The sequence below is a fragment of the Stenella coeruleoalba genome (assembly GCF_951394435.1).
Source record: "Stenella coeruleoalba genome assembly, contig: scaffold_39, whole genome shotgun sequence".
Classification (NCBI taxonomy): domain Eukaryota; kingdom Metazoa; phylum Chordata; class Mammalia; order Artiodactyla; family Delphinidae; genus Stenella; species Stenella coeruleoalba.
This window is the reverse complement of record NW_027646400.1, coordinates 1,953,968-1,970,432: the sequence shown is the minus strand read 5'-3', so window position 1 is coordinate 1,970,432 and position 16,465 is coordinate 1,953,968. Positions and strand designations below refer to the sequence as shown.

At 45.2% G+C, this 16,465-nt stretch overlaps 1 long non-coding RNA gene across 50 annotated transcripts in view; it reads right to left on the bottom strand.

Moving 5' to 3' along the window:
* Positions 1-16,465, bottom strand: part of LOC307181137 — a 3,028,377-nt gene that overhangs the window by 1,202,564 nt on the left and 1,809,348 nt on the right. For 4 of the 50 annotated variants that reach the window (XR_013825974.1, XR_013825975.1, XR_013825976.1 and 1 more), the window contains one exon: positions 11,345-11,614. The exons of 44 other annotated variants lie outside the window; for them this stretch is intronic. This is a non-coding gene — a long non-coding RNA (uncharacterized lncRNA). Of the gene's footprint in view, positions 1-11,344; positions 11,615-16,465 lie in introns of those variants that run through there. 2 more of the 50 variants (XR_013825988.1, XR_013825989.1) reach the window with 2 other exon arrangements.

Here is a 16,465-nt window from a genome sequence, read left to right as displayed (position 1 = left end):
AAAGAGGCAGAACGTCCATAATGATGCACTTGGCCAAAAAGGGCGTATACGTTTTTTCCTGAATATATTCAGGAAAAAACGTATCCGCCCTTTTTGGCCAACCAAGCAAGCTTGCAAAGGAAATCTGCACTACAATGAAGTCTCACTTCCCCCCGGTCAAAAGGGCCATCTGAAAAAAGTGTAAAATCCAGAAAGGCAGGACAGGCCATGGAGAACTGGGAGCCTTGTTATGCTGATGGGCGGGATGTAAATTGCCAACAGACACTCGGGAGAAGTGTATGGTGTTTCCTGAAACATCTAAAAAACAAAGCAACAGAGCCTAGGGCACTGCCACTTATAGTCCTATAGCTTAGGGAAATTAAAATCAAAAAGACACAGCCACCCCAAAGTTTGGGACGCCTCTGTTTACAAGAACCTCGTTTACAGTACAAGTTCAACATCGCAGAAAGTGAAAAATGGATAAAGAAGTTGTGGTATTTACTTACAAAGCAATATCACTCAGCAATGAAATCTATGTCATCAGGCCCTTAGCATCACAATGAGTGGATTCAGGTATGATGATTCTAACTGAAATAAGTCACACAGAAAAAGAAACATCATAAGATATCAGTAATACACGGAATGTAAACTTGGCTACACAGGAACTGAATTACAGAACAGAACAGGGTCTCAAATTTAGAAAACCAACTTATGCTTGCTTAAGGGTAAAGGTGAGTTGGGGTGCTGCATAAAACCAGAGATTGAAATGAGCACAGATAAAGTTCCTTAAGTCAAATATGGAATAGACAAGAGCTACTCCTTGCTCAACGAAATGGACTCAACACCGCATATAAAACGCCTAAGAAAGTACCTGACTAGTAAGTATCGTAAAACCTATGGATTGCTATGTCTCCAAAAGAGAATCAAGCATGTGTACAGGGGCAAAAACGCAGCAGTGATAGGATTGGAGAGGTTCGGTGAGCAAATGAAGACCCTTTGAAGTCATATTGCATGGTACCCATTACACGGGTCTCAACTCTCCAGGTTTAAGGTATTCTTCCTTCAGCTAAAACATGCATGTGGAACCCAAGTATGATCAACCATGTGAACGGGAGACGTGTTCAAATATGTCTCAGTTTTCCTCCCCTGGTACTTGGGTGCAACATTCCAGACGCTTTACTAACACTCTCCCCTCTTGGAGAGTCAGCGCCTTTAACCTCCTGTTTGGCCCAGTTTGCAATTTCTGCGGAAGATGAACAGGAATAGCGAGAACCAATGAGAGGCTAGCTGGAGGTGTCTGGACGGGCAAATTTAACTCTCATTTCCCACCAGGAAGAGGAAATAACCAAAGGCTCAGCGTGCCGTACCGCAGCCAGATTAGGGCCTGAAGCCATCCTGCGGTGTTGCGGCCAGCTCAAAAGAAAGCGAGTTGAAGAAAGGAGCTCAGGGGCACTGTAATTCACAAACCTGCAGAGTTATAAATGACAGCTATCGTCCAAAAATAGACTGAAGTAAGGCTGCCAAGAGGACTTGAAAGCGGGGCAGAATTGCAGGAAACCGATTTCAGGAGGTAGACTGGAATTGCATTGAAAGCATAGGAAAAGAGGCAGAACGTCCACAATGATGCACTTGGCCAAAAAGGGCGTATGCGTTTTTTCCTGAATATATTCAGGAAAAAACGCATACGCACTTTTTGGCCAACCAAGCAAGCTTGCAAAGGAAATCTGCACTACAATGAAGTCTCACTTCCCCCCGGTCAAAAGGGCCATCTGAAAAAAGTGTAAAATCCAGAAAGGCAGGACAGGCCATGGAGAACTGGGAGCCTTGTTATGCTGATGGGCGGGATGTAAATTGCCAACAACCACTCGGGAGAAGTGTATGGTGTTTCCTGAAACATCTAAAAAACAAAGCAACAGAACCTAGGGCACTTCCACTTATGGTCCTATAGCTTAGGGAAATTAAAATCAAAAAGACACAGCCACCCCAATGTTTGGAACGGCTCTGTTTACAAGAACCTCGTTTACAGTACAAGTTCAACATCGCAGAAAGTGAAAAATGGATAAAGAAGTTGTGGTATTTACTTACAAAGCAATATCACTCAGCAATGAAATCTGTGTCATCAGGCCCTTAGCAGCACAATGAGTGGATTCAGGTATGATGATTCTAACTGAAGTAAGTCACACAGAAAAAGAAACATCATAAGATATCAGTAATACACGGAATGTAAACTTGGCTACACAGGAACTGAATTACAGAACAGAACAGGGTCTCAAATTTAGAAAACCAACTTATGCTTGCTTAAGGGTAAAGGTGAGTTGGGGTGCTGCATAAAACCAGAGATTGAAATGAGCACAGATAAAGTTCCTTAAGTCAAATATGGAATAGACAAGAGCTACTCCTTGCTCAACGAAATGGACTCAAAACCCCATATTAAACCCCTAAGAATGTACCTGACTAGTAAGTATCTTAAAACCTATGGATTGCTATGTCTCCAAAAGAGAATCAAGCGTGTTTACAGGGGAATAAACGCAGCAGTGATAGGATTGGAGAGGTTCGGTGATCAAATGAAGACCCTTTGAAGTCATATTGCATGGTACCCATTACACGGGTCTCAACTCTCCAGGTTTAAGGTATTCTTCCTTCAGCTAAAACATGCATGTGGAACCCAGAGTATGATCAACCATGTGAACGGGAGACGTGTTCAAATATGTCTCAGTTTTCCTCCCCTGGTACTCGGGTGCAACATTCCAGACGCTTTACTAACACTCTCCCGACTTGGAGAGTCAGTCCCTTTAACCTCCTGTTTGGCCCAGTTTGCAATTTCTGCGGAAGATGAACAGGAATAGCGAGAACCAATGGAGACTAGCTGGAGGTGTCAGGACGGGCAAATTTAACTCTCATTTCCTACCAGGAAGAGGAATTAACCAAAGGCTCAGCGTGCCATGCCAGAATCAGATTAGGGCCTGAAGCCATCCTGCGGTGTTGCGGCCAGGTCACAAGAAAGCGAGTTGAAGAAAGGAGCTCAGGGGCACTGTAATTCACAAACCTGCAGAGTTATAAATGACAGCTATCGTCCAAAAATAGACTGAAGTAAGGCTGCCAAGAGGACTTGAAAGCGGGGCAGAATTGCAGGAAACCGATTTCAGGAGGTAGACTGGAATTGCATTGAAAGCATAGGAAAAGAGGCAGAACGTCCACAATGATGCACTTGGCCAAAAAGGGCGTATGCGTTTTTTCCTGAATATATTCAGGAAAAAACGCATACGCCCTTTTTGGCCAACCAAGCAAGCTTGCAAAGGAAATCTGCACTACAATGAAGTCTCACTTCCCCTCGGTCAAAAGGGCCATCTGAAAAAAGTGTAAAATCCAGAAAGGCAACAGGCCATTGAGAACTGGGAGCCTTGTTATGCTGAGGGGCGGGATGTAAATTGCCAACAGACACTTGGGAGAAGTGTATGGTGTTTCCTGAAACATCTAAAAAACAAAGCAACAGAGCCTAGGGCACTTCCACTTATGGTCTTATAGCTTAGGGAAATTAAAATCAAAAAGACACAGCCACCCCAAAGTTTGGAACGGCTCTGTTTACAAGAACCTCGTTTACAGTACAAGTTCAACATCGCAGAAAGTGAAAAATGGATAAAGAACTTGTGGTACTTACGTACAATGCAGTATCACTCAGCAATGAAATCTATGTCATCAGGCCCGTAGCAGCGTAATGAGTAGATTCAGGTACGATGATTCTAATTGAAATAAGTCACACAGAAAAAGAAACATCATAAGATATCACTAATACACGGAATGTAAACTTGGCTACACAGGAACTGAATTCCAAAACAGAACAGGTTCTCAAATTTAGAAAACCAACTTATGCTTGCTTAAGGGGAAAGGTGAGTTGGGTTGCTGCATAAAACCAGAGATTGAAATGAGCACAGATAAAGTTCCTTAAGCCAAATATGGAATAGACAAGAGCTACTCCTTGCTCAACGAAATGGACTCAACACCGCATATTAAACGCCTAAGAATGTACCTGAATAGTAAGTATCGTAAAACCTATGGATTGCTATGTCTCCGAAAGAGAATCAAGCATGTGTACAGGGACATAAAAGCAGCAGTGATAGGATTGGAGAGGTTCGGTGAGCAAATGAAGACCCTTTGAAGTCATATTGCATGGTACCCATTCCACGGGTTTCAACTACCTAGGTTTAAGGTATTCTTCCTTCAGCTAAAACATGCATGTGGAACCTAGAGTATGATCAACCATGTGATCGGGAGACGTGTTCAAATATGTCTCAGTTTTCCTCCCCTGGTACTCGGGTGCAACATTCCAGACGCTTTACTAACACTCTCCCCACTTGGAGAGTCAGTCCCTTTAACCTCCTGTTTGGCCCAGTTTGCAATTTCTGCGGAAGATGAACAGGAATAGCGAGAACCAATGAGAGGCTAGCTGGAGGTGTCTGGACGGGCAAATTTAACTCTCATTTCCCACCAGGAAGAGGAATTAACCAAAGGCTCAGCATGCCGGGCCGGAACCAGATTAGGGCCTGAAGCCATCCTGCGGTGTTGCGGCCAGGTCACAAGAAAACGAGTTGAAGACAGGAGCTCAGGGGCACTGTAATTCACAAACCTGCAGAGTTATAAATGACAGCTATCGTCCAAAAATAGACTGAAGTAAGGCTGCCAAGAGGACTTGAAAGCGGGGCAGAATTGCAGGAAACCGATTTCAGGAGGTAGACTGGAATTGCATTGAAAGCATAGGAAAAGAGGCAGAACGTCCACAATGATGCACTTGGCCAAAAAGGGCGTATGCGTTTTTTCCTGAATATATTCAGGAAAAAACGCATACGCCCTTTTTGGCCAACCAAGCAAGCTTGCAAAGGAAATCTGCACTACAATGAAGTCTCACTTCCCTCTGGTCAAAAGGGCCATCTGAAAAAAGTGTAAAATCCAGAAAGGCAACAGGCCATTGAGAACTGGGAGCCTTGTTATGCTGATGGGCGGGATGTAAATTGCCAACAGACACTTGGGAGAAGTGTATGGTGTTTCCTGAAACATCTAAAAAACAAAGCAACAGAGCCTAGGGCACTTCCACTTATGGTCCTATAGCTTAGGGAAATTAAAATCAAAAAGACACAGCCACTCCAAAGTTTGGAACGGCTCTGTTTACAAGAACCTCGTTTACAGTACAAGTTCAACATCGCAGAAAGTGAAAAATGGATAAAGAAGTTGTGGTATTCACTTACAAAGCAATATCACTCAGCAATGAAATCTATGTCATCAGGCCCTTAGCAGCACAATGAGTGGATTCAGGTATGATGATTCTAACTGAAATAAGTCACACAGAAAAAGAAACATCATAAGATATCAGTAATACACGGAATGTAAACTTGGCTACACAGGAACTGAATTACAGAACAGAACAGGGTCTCAAATTTAGAAAACCAACTTATGCTTGCTTAAGGGTAAAGGTGAGTTGGGGTGCTGCATAAAACCAGAGATTGAAATGAGCACAGATAAAGTTCCTTAAGCCAAATATGGAATAGACAAGAGCTACTCCTTGCTCAACGAAATGGACTCAACACGGCATATTAAACGCCTAAGAATGTACCTGACTAGTAAGTATCTTAAAACCTATGGATTGCTATGTCTCCGAAAGAGAATCAAGCATGTGTACAGGGGCATAAACGCAGCAGTGATAGGATTGGAGAGGTTCGGTGAACAAATGAAGACCCTTTGAAGTCATATTGCATGGTACCCATTCCATGGGTTTCAACTACCCAGGTTTAAGGTATTCTTCCTTCAGCTAAAACATGCATGTGGAACCTAGAGTATGATCAACCATGTGATCGGGAGACGTGTTCAAATATGTCTCAGTTTTCCTCCCCTGGTACTCGGGTGCAACATTCCAGACGCTTTACTAACACTCTCGCCACTTGGAGAGTCAGTCCCTTTAACCTCCTGTTTGGCCCAGTTTGCAATTTCTGCGGAAGATGAACAGGAATAGCGAGAACCAATGAGAGACTAGCTGGAGGTGTCTGGACGGGCAAATTTAACTCTCATTTCCCACCAGGAAGAGGAATTAACCAAAGGCTCAGCGTGCCGTACCGGAACCAGATTAGGGCCTGAAGCCATCCTGCGGTGTTGCGGCCAGCTCAAAAGAAAGCGAGTTGAAGAAAGGAGCTCAGGGGCACTGAAATTCACAAACCTGCAGAGTTATAAATGACAGCTATCGTCCAAAAATAGACTGAAGTAAGGCTGCCAAGAGGACTTGAAAGCGGGGCAGAATTGCAGGAAACCGATTTCAGGATGTAGACTGGAATTGCATTGAAAGCATAGGAAAAGAGGCAGAACGTCCACAATGATGCACTTGGCCAAAAAGGGCGTATGCGTTTTTTCCTGAATATATTCAGGAAAAAACGCATACGCCCTTTTTGGCCAACCAAGCAAGCTTGCAAAGGAAATCTGCACTGCAATGAAGTCTCACTTCCCCGCGGTCAAAAGGGCCATCTGAAAAAAGTGTAAAATCCAGAAAGGCAGGACAGGCCATGGAGAACTGGGAGCCTTGTTATGCTGATGGGCGGGATGTAAATTGCCAACAACCACTCGGGAGAAGTGTATGGTGTTTCCTGAAACATCTAAAAAACGAAGCAACAGAACCTAGGGCACTTCCACTTATGGTCCTATAGCTTAGGGAAATTAAAATCAAAAAGACACAGCCACCCCAAAGTTTGGAACGGCTCTGTTTACAAGAACCTCGTTTACAGTACAAGTTCAACATCGCAGAAAGTGAAAAATGGATAAAGAAGTTGAGATACTTACGTACAATGCAGTATCACGCAGCAATGAAATCTATGTCATCAGGCCCGTAGCAGCATAATGAGTAGATTCAGGTACGATGATTCTAACTGAAATAAGTCACACAGAAAAAGAAACATCATAAGATATCAGTAATACACGGAATGTAAACTTGGCAACACAGGAACTGCATTCCAAAACAGAACAGGGTCTCAAATTTAGAAAACCAACTTATGCTTGCTTAAGAGGAATGGTGAGTTGGGTTGCTGCATAAAACCAGAGATTGAAATGAGCACAGATAAAGTTCCTTAAGCCAAATATGGAATAGACAAGAGCTACTCCTTGCTCAACGAAATGGACTCAACACCGCATATTAAACGCCTAAGAATGTACCTGACTAGTAAGTATCTTAAAACCTATGGATTGCTATGTCTCCGAAAGAGAATCAAGCATGTGTACAGGGGCATAAACGCAGCAGTGATAGGATTGGAGAGGTTCGGTGAGCAAATGAAGACCCTTTGAAGTCATATTGCATGGTACCCATTCCACGGGTTTCAACTACCCAGGTTTTAGGTATTCTTCCTTCACCTAAAACATGCATGTGGAACCCAGAGTATGATCAACCATGTGATCGGGAGACGTGTTCAAATATGTCTCAGTTTTCCTCCCCTGGTACTCGGGTGCAACATTCCAGACGCTTTACTAACACTCTCCCCACTTGGAGAGTCAGCGCCTTTAACCTCCTGTTTGGCCCAGTTTACAATTTCTGCGGAAGATGAACAGGAATAGCGAGAACCAATGAGAGGCTAGCTGGAGGTGTCTGGACGGGCAAATTTAACTCTCATTTCCCAACAGGAAGAGGAAATAACCAAAGGCTCAGCGTGCCGTACCGGAGCCAGATTAGGGCCTGAAGCCATTCTGTGGTGTTGCGGCCAGCTCACAAGAAAGCGAGTTGAAGAAAGGAGCTCAGGGGCACTGAAATTCACAAACCTGCAGAGCTATAAATTACAGCTATCGTCCAAAAATAGACTGAAGTAAGGCTGCCAAGAGGACTTGAAAGTGGGGCAGAATTGCAGGAAACCGATTTCAGGAGGTAGACTGGAATTGCATTGAAAGCATAGGAAAAGAGGCAGAACGTCCACAATGATGCACTTGGCCAAAAAGGGCGTATGCGTTTTTTCCTGAATATATTCAGGAAAAAACGCATACGCACTTTTTGGCCAACCAGGCAAGCTTGCAAAGGAAATCTGCACTGCAATGAAGTCTCACTTCCCCCCGGTCAAAAGGGCCATCTGAAAAAAGTGTAAAATCCAGAAAGGCAGGACAGGCCATGGAGAACTGGGAGCCTTGTTATGCTGATGGGCGGGATGTAAATTGCCAACAACCACTCGGGAGAAGTGTATGGTGTTTCCTGAAACATCTAAAAAACAAAGCAACAGAACCTAGGGCACTTCCACTTATGGTCCTATAGCTTAGGGAAATTAAAATCAAAAAGACACAGCCACCCCAAAGTTTGGAACGGCTCTGTTTACAAGAACCTCGTTTACAGTACAAGTTCAACATCGCAGAAAGTGAAAAATGGATAAAGAAGTTGAGATACTTACGTACAATGCAGTATCACGCAGCAATGAAATCTATGTCATCAGGCCCGTAGCAGCATAATGAGTAGATTCAGGTACGATGATTCTAACTGAAATAAGTCACACAGAAAAAGAAACATCATAAGATATCAGTAATACACGGAATGTAAACTTGGCTACACAGGAACTGCATTCCAAAACAGAACAGGGTCTCAAATTTAGAAAACCAACTTATGCTTGCTTAAGAGGAATGGTGAGTTGGGTTGCTGCATAAAACCAGAGATTGAAATGAGCACAGATAAAGTTCCTTAAGCCAAATATGGAATAGACAAGAGCTACTCCTTGCTCAACGAAATGGACTCAACACCGCATATTAAACGCCTAAGAATGTACCTGACTAGTAAGTATCTTAAAACCTATGGATTGCTATGTCTCCGAAAGAGAATCAAGCATGTGTACAGGGGCATAAACGCAGCAGTGATAGGATTGGAGAGGTTCGGTGAGCAAATGAAGACCCTTTGAAGTCATATTGCATGGTACCCATTCCACGGGTTTCAACTACCCAGGTTTTAGGTATTCTTCCTTCACCTAAAACATGCATGTGGAACCCAGAGTATGATCAACCATGTGATCGGGAGACGTGTTCAAATATGTCTCAGTTTTCCTCCCCTGGTACTCGGGTGCAACATTCCAGACGCTTTACTAACACTCTCCCCACTTGGAGAGTCAGCGCCTTTAACATCCTGTTTGGCCCAGTTTACAATTTCTGCGGAAGATGAACAGGAATAGCGAGAACCAATGAGAGGCTAGCTGGAGGTGTCTGGACGGGCAAATTTAACTCTCATTTCCCAACAGGAAGAGGAAATAACCAAAGGCTCAGCGTGCCGTACCAGAGCCAGATTAGGGCCTGAAGCCATCCTGTGGTGTTGCGGCCAGCTCACAAGAAAGCGAGTTGAAGAAAGGAGCTCAGGGGCACTGAAATTCACAAACCTGCAGAGCTATAAATGACAGCTATCGTCCAAAAATAGACTGAAGTAAGGCTGCCAAGAGGACTTGAAAGCGGGGCAGAATTGCAGGAAACCGATTTCAGGAGGTAGACTGGAATTGAATTGAAAGCATAGGAAAAGAGGCAGAACGTCCACAATGATGCACTTGGCCAAAAAGGGCGTATGCGTTTTTTCCTGAATATATTCAGGAAAAAACGCATACGCACTTTTTGGCCAACCAAGCAAGCTTGCAAAGGAAATCTGCACTGCAATGAAGTCTCACTTCCCCCCGGTCAAAAGGGCCATCTGAAAAAAGTGTAAAATCCAGAAAGGCAGGACAGGCCATGGAGAACTGGGAGCCTTGTTATGCTGATGGGTGGGATGTAAGTTGCCAACAGACACTCGGGAGAAGTGTATGGTGTTTCCTGAAACATCTAAAAAACAAAGCAACAGAGCCTAGGGCACTTCCACTTATGGTCCTATAGCTTAGGGAAATTAAAATCAAAAAGACACAGCCACCCCAAAGTTTGGGACGACTCTATTTACAAGAACCTCGTTTACAGTACAAGTTCAACATCGCAGAAAATGAAAAATGGATAAAGAAGCTGTGGTATTTACTTACAAAGCAATATCACTCAGCAATGAAATCTATGTCATCAGGCGCTTAGCAGCACAATGAGTGGATTCAGGTATGATGATTCTAACTGAAATAAGTCACACAGAAAAAGAAACATCATAAGATATCACTAATACACGGAATGGAAACTTGGCTACACAGGAACTGAATTACAGAACAGAACAGGGTCTCAAATTTAGAAAACCAACTTATGCTTGCTTAAGGGTAAAGGTGAGTTGGGGTGCTGCATAAAACCAGAGATTGAAATGAGCACAGATAAAGTTCCTTAAGCCAAATATGGAATAGACAAGAGCTACTCCTTGCTCAACGAAATGGACTCAACACCGCATATTAAACGCCTAAGAATGTACCTGACTAGTAAGTATCTTAAAACCTATGGATTGCTATGTCTCCGAAAGAGAATCAAGCATGTGTACAGGGGCATAAACGCAGCAGTGATAGGATTGGAGAGGTTCGGTGAGCAAATGAAGACCCTTTGAAGTCATATTGCATGGTACCCATTCCACGGGTCTCAACTCTCCAGGTTTAAGGGATTCTTCCTTCAGCTAAAACATGCATGTGGAACCCAGAGTATGATCAACCGTGTGATCGGGAGACGTGTTCCAATATGTCTCATTTCTCGTCCCCTGGTACTCGGGTGCAACATTCCAGACGCTTTACTAACACTCTCCCGACTTGGAGAGTCAGTGCCTTTAACCTCCTGTTTGGCCCAGTTTGCAATTTCTGCGGAAGATGAACAGGAATAGGGAGAACCAATGAGAGTAGCTGGAGGTGTCTGGACGGGCAAATTTAACTCTCATTTCCCACCAGGAAGAGGAATTAACCAAAGGCTCAGCGTGCCGTGCCAGAACCATATAAGGGCCTGAAGCAATCCTGCGGTGTTGCGGCCAGCTCACAAGAAAGCGAGTTGAAGAAAGGAGCTCAGGGGCACTGTAATTCACAAACCTGCAGAGTTATAAATGACAGCTATCGTCCAAAAATATACTGAAGTAAGGCTGCCAAGAGGACTTGAAAGCGGGGCAGAATTGCAGGAAACCGATTTCAGAGGTAGACTGGAATTGCATTGAAAGCATGGGAAAAGAGGCAGAACGTCCACAATGATGCACTTGGCCAAAAAGGGCGTATGCGTTTTTTCCTGAATATATTCAGGAAAAAACGCATACGCTCTTTTTGGCCAACCAAGCAAGCTTGCAAATGAAATCTGCACTACAATGAAGTCTCACTTCCCTCTGGTCAAAAGGGCCATCTGAAAAAAGTGTAAAATCCAGAAAGGCAGGACAGGCCATGGAGAACTGGGAGCCTTGTTATGCTGATGGGCGGGATGTAAATTGCCAACAGACACTGGGGAGATGTGTATGGTGTTTCCTGAAACATCTAAAAAACAAAGCAACAGAGCCTAGGGCACTTCCACTTATGGTCCTATAGCTTAGGGAAATTAAAATCAAAAAGACACAGCCACCCCAAAATTTGGGACGGCTCTGTTTACAGGAACCTCTTCTGCAGCACAAGTTAAATATGCCAGAGAGCAAATAATGCATAAAGAAGTTGCGGTACTTACGTACAACAGAATACCTCTCAGCAATGAAAACTATGTCACCAGGCCTGTACCAGCATAATGAGTGGATTGAGGCACGGTGATTCTAAATGAAAAAAGTCACACAGAAAAAGAAACATCATAAGGTATCACTAATACATGGAATGAGAACTTGGCTACACATGAACTGAATTACCAAATAGAACAGGGTCTCATGTTTAGAAAACCAACTTATGCTTGCTTAAGGGGGAAGGTGAGTTGGGGTGCTGCATAAAACCAGAGTTTGAAATTAGCACAGATACCGTTCCATAAGCCACATATGTAATAGCCAAGACCTACCCCTTGCTCAACAAAATGGACTCAACAATGAGGTATCACCTCACATCTGATTGAATGCACATCATCAGAAAATCTACAAACAAAAAATGCTGGAAAGGGTGTGGAGAAAAGGAACCCTCTTCCACTATTGTTGGGAATATAAATTGATACAGTCACTATGGAGAACAATATGGAGTTTCTTAAGAAACTAACAGTAGAATTACCATATGATACAGCAATCCCAGTTCTGGACATATACCCAGACAAAACCATAAATCAGAAAGAGACATTCACCGCAATGTTCATTGCCTCACTCTTTACAATATCGAGGTAATGAAAGCAACCTAAATGCCCACAGACAGACGAATGCATAAAGCTGTGGTACATATATAAAATGGAATATTACTAAGCCATGAAAAGGAATGAAATTGGGTCATTTGTAGAGACGTCGATGGATCTAGAGACTGTCATACAGAGTGAAGTAAGTCAGAAAGAGAAAAACAAATCTTGTATATTCATGCATATATGTGGAACCTAGAAAAACTGTACAGATTAACCATTTTGCAAGGCATAAACAGAGCAACAGATGTAGACAACAAACGTATGGACAACAAGGGGGGAAAGCTGTTGGGGGGGTGGTGGTGGGAGGAGTTGAGAGACTGGGATTGGCATGTATACATTTATATGTATAAAATAGATAACCAATAAGAACCTGCTGTATAAAAATATAAAATAAAATTCAAAATTAAAAAGAAATAAAATTTAAAAAATAAAACAGAAAAAACAATTATTCCCTGCACATACATGTATTTATATGAATAAATTATTTCCATGCTTATATCTGTAAATACAAAAAAGAGGAATAAAATCTACCTTGAACCAAAAACGAAAAAGAGAAAAAAAACACAGAACCCACCAGTTCCACAGAGGAAAACCGTATCAGGGCACTTGCTCCAGTTGTAAACAATTCTGAAGTTGGTCAGTGGTGGGGAATCGTCTCCCATTCAGCCAGCAGCCCCCACGCAACAAGCGTCCTCATTGCAAAGCTGGGGCACCGTGCCGAGGCATCTGTGAGTAAACGTGAGCTGAGCCCCAGGCCAGTTGCTGCTGAACTATTCCCACCCGTCCCAGGTAAAACACCTGAATATATACAAGGACTTGAAAGCCTAGAGGAAGGGCCATAGAGCCACACGAGTGACAGCATGCCGGCCGACTTGGTGCCTGCAGGCCAGCCAGGATGGTCCTGGCCCTGGGTGCTCTTCTGGAAGATTTCCATTTCCCTGCCTGAGATACCCGTCCTGTCCCTGCCCCCACTGCTTTTTTCCTTCCTCACCTCTGCCCAGGGAGAAATTCCAGCAGCTGGTATGGGTGACACATCCTCTTCTTTAGCAGGTGGCAGCCTGGCAACTGCTGCAGAAAGTCCAGCAGAGCCCCACTCATACTGGGCCACCCACAAAGCCGTGGCCTCTCACTCCCTCCCACCAGCCCAGCCCCGAGACTGCTGACAGGGCAGAGAAAATGGCGTCAGGCACGGCTGCAGGGGCTCTTGCTGCCTGGAGTGGTATTTATATTGATCTCAACCCAGGCACACCTGGGGAGGGCTGGCCGGCACGGTAAGGCTGCCCAGGTCAGCCAATCTTCACCCCTCAGGGGCTCACAGTTGCAGAAAATGGAACTTGCTGAACCGGCCAGGTCCAAGGAACAGGTGTGGGCTCCTGAGAGTCAGGATAGACAAGGGGCTGCAGCTTTGGCTTGTTTTCTAATCATTTTATCTGGCCCATGAGTGGGAGACAACTTCAAGAAAACCCTCTCCTAATGAGAGGAACCCAGGAGTCAGGGAGAGGAGGGGTGGGTGGTGGTTGGAGACAGAGGCCTGGTGCCCCGGGTGCAGTGGAAGTCTCTGGAAGACCAGGTGGAGGGAGGCCGTACAGAGTGATGCCCAGGGTCACAGACCTGTCACAGCTGCTGTTTGTTAGTTCAAGTCCTGCTCTGAGGTGCTCTGTGTCAGCTCTGAGTGACAGGTGAGCTGGGGGTGCTCTGCAATGAGGGCTGTGTGCACGGTTCCTGTGTGCCCAGCCCTGCCACGGTACCTACAAGGGTAGCTCTGTATCCTGGGAGGGGCCTGACCACGAGAGCCCCATGGGCTGGGGTGGGGGTGGGGTACCTGCCCAGGTGAGCTCCATATTCTGGGATTGGTCTGACCACGAGAGCCCCATGGGCTGCTGGGGACCTGGTAAAGGATGTCAGGACAGTCAGTGAAGCCACCGAGGATATACCTCCAGCTGCTCCTAATTCCTACACCCTGCTGGTCATTCTACCAACCACCAGGACATGGTATTCTGTATTAGTCTTCAATGATGCCTTCTTTTGTATTCCATTAGTCCCAGAGTCACAAGAAATTTTGGCTTGTGAGTGGCAGGACTCAACATACAACTAAAACAATACTTCCGGGCCGTCTTGCCCCAAGGGTGCAAAAATTCCCACACCATCTTTGGGGAAAGCTTAGCTAAAGACCTAAAAGTTCTACCTCTGGAAAAGGAAACCCTCCTTCAGTACGCAGACGACATTCTGATCGCCAGCCCTACTAAGGAGGCCTCTGAACTACCAAGCCAATAAAGGATAGAAGTTGTCCAAGAAAAAGCTCAAATATCACAGACTGCGGTGATCTGCCTGGGCTTCATTCTCACAGAAGGTCAGAGAAGCCCATCCCAGGAAAGGGAAGAAACCATTTTCAGCCTTACCCCTTTCTAAAACTAGAAGACAGCTTAAGGGTTCCTGGGGAGGCCAGGGTTTGCTGCTTCTGGATCCCTAACTACAGTCTACTAGCTGGGCCTCTATATGAAACACTGAAAGGAAAAGATGATGATCCTTTTGAATAGAATCCAGAAGTGGCCTTTCAAGAATGGAAAGAGCAGTCAATTCAGACCCTTGCCCTGGAACTCCCTAATTTAGCTAAACCCTGTGACCTTTACATTCCCGGTGAAAGGTGAATCGCCATTGGAGAATTAGTGCAAAAACTGGGACCACTTGAAATGGAACAATGCAAGAATGCCATCCAGGTAGGATAAACTACGGTCACCAAGGGGCTTGGCCCACTGCCACATCTGGCCAAGATACTGGCGGTATCTAAAAACCTGGAAATCAGCAGCCCAAAAGGCCACCTCCCTCCTAAGGGAAAAGGACCTCACGTGGTGATCCTAACCACCAACCATGCCCTGAAGTTGCAGGGTTCGCTCCGTGGGCACACCAACCTCGAGTGAGGAGGCCCTCCAACTCCAACATCCAGAGAGATAACCGGGGGCAACAGGGCACCATGACGACTCGTGTGAACATCACTTGACCTGGAGTTTCTCTCATAAAACAACAAGAGTGTGTCCCAAAAGAGTAGACTACTGCTTGCAGGACTTACTGCACCCAGAGGGGAGCTAATAATCTTGGCGGGGGAACCGTATATCACACTGTCACCATAGAAAAGCATACAGACACCATGATGATGGTGGCCAATAAGACCGGCTGGACTCCTGTTTACTTCAAAAGGCTGTTGACTCAGTGGCCATCATGGTCCTTGATCACCACTGACCCTGGACTGTCTGGGAGTTGAGTGGCCAGGGCTCTGACACCTGGTGCTGTTTGTACGTTAATTCAGGGGCCTAATTGAAGAAAGCGCAGACTACTGGTCAGAGCATCTAGGCTGGCAGAAACGGTCAGCCTAAGGTGGCCGAACAAATGTGGGGCGGGGTGAAACCGGCCCCCACAGCGTCTCTGCACATCTCTTTCCTGGACCCTTAAAGGTCATTAGAATCTATAACACTTCCAATGCTGGTGCTCAGGTGGACGAGCAGGGAGGCAGGGGGCCTGGGGACAATCAATGTCACCTGGAGGCTGCTGGGGAGAAGCTCTGACCCTCGCCACCAGGTATGAGGGCTCCCAACTCAGCACTCAGCAGTTACAGAAGAAGGGTCTGCACCCTCAGCACTCCAAGAATGAGGAACGGGACAAAAGACAGAGGAGGGGTTTGTCCCCAGCAAAGCCCATTAAAAATCCCTGGGAGATAAAAATAGAATCTGGGCAATAAAGTCAAGTCTAACCTTTTTTATCCTTTGTGCTTTGTCTAATTTCATGTGCTCCTAGGGTCCCGCATGCAGAGGTTCCACACCTGGCACTTCAGACCAGATTTCCTAGTGCAGAATGGCTGGGACGACACCTCAGATCCTGGGACCCAGTGCAGACTCCGCGATATAGAGCCTGAGCTGCAGCCAACCTGGCCCTCGAGAGCTCCGCCCCCTCCCTCCCACTGACTCTGACAGGATCTCTACACAGCAGCCCAGCCCACAGCCCACGGGGTAGTGCATGCTCTCACCTCTCCATTCTCTGATCAAAATATAAAGTTTCCTTTGCTTGTGAACCAAACTCAGTCTCGATCTGTTGGCCCCAATGACACTGGGCAGGGGGACACTTGTTGGGGTCCACTCTGGAGGATCAGTAACAGAAATTGAGACTATTGTAACCTCAATGAACAGATGTGTGAGCCAAACTGTAGTTAACATAGAACAGTGTATAAGGCTCAGGTAAAATAAGATGTTTCTAACACTTCCATTTGATATTTCCATCACTTTATTATAAGCAAGTTCAGTGAAAG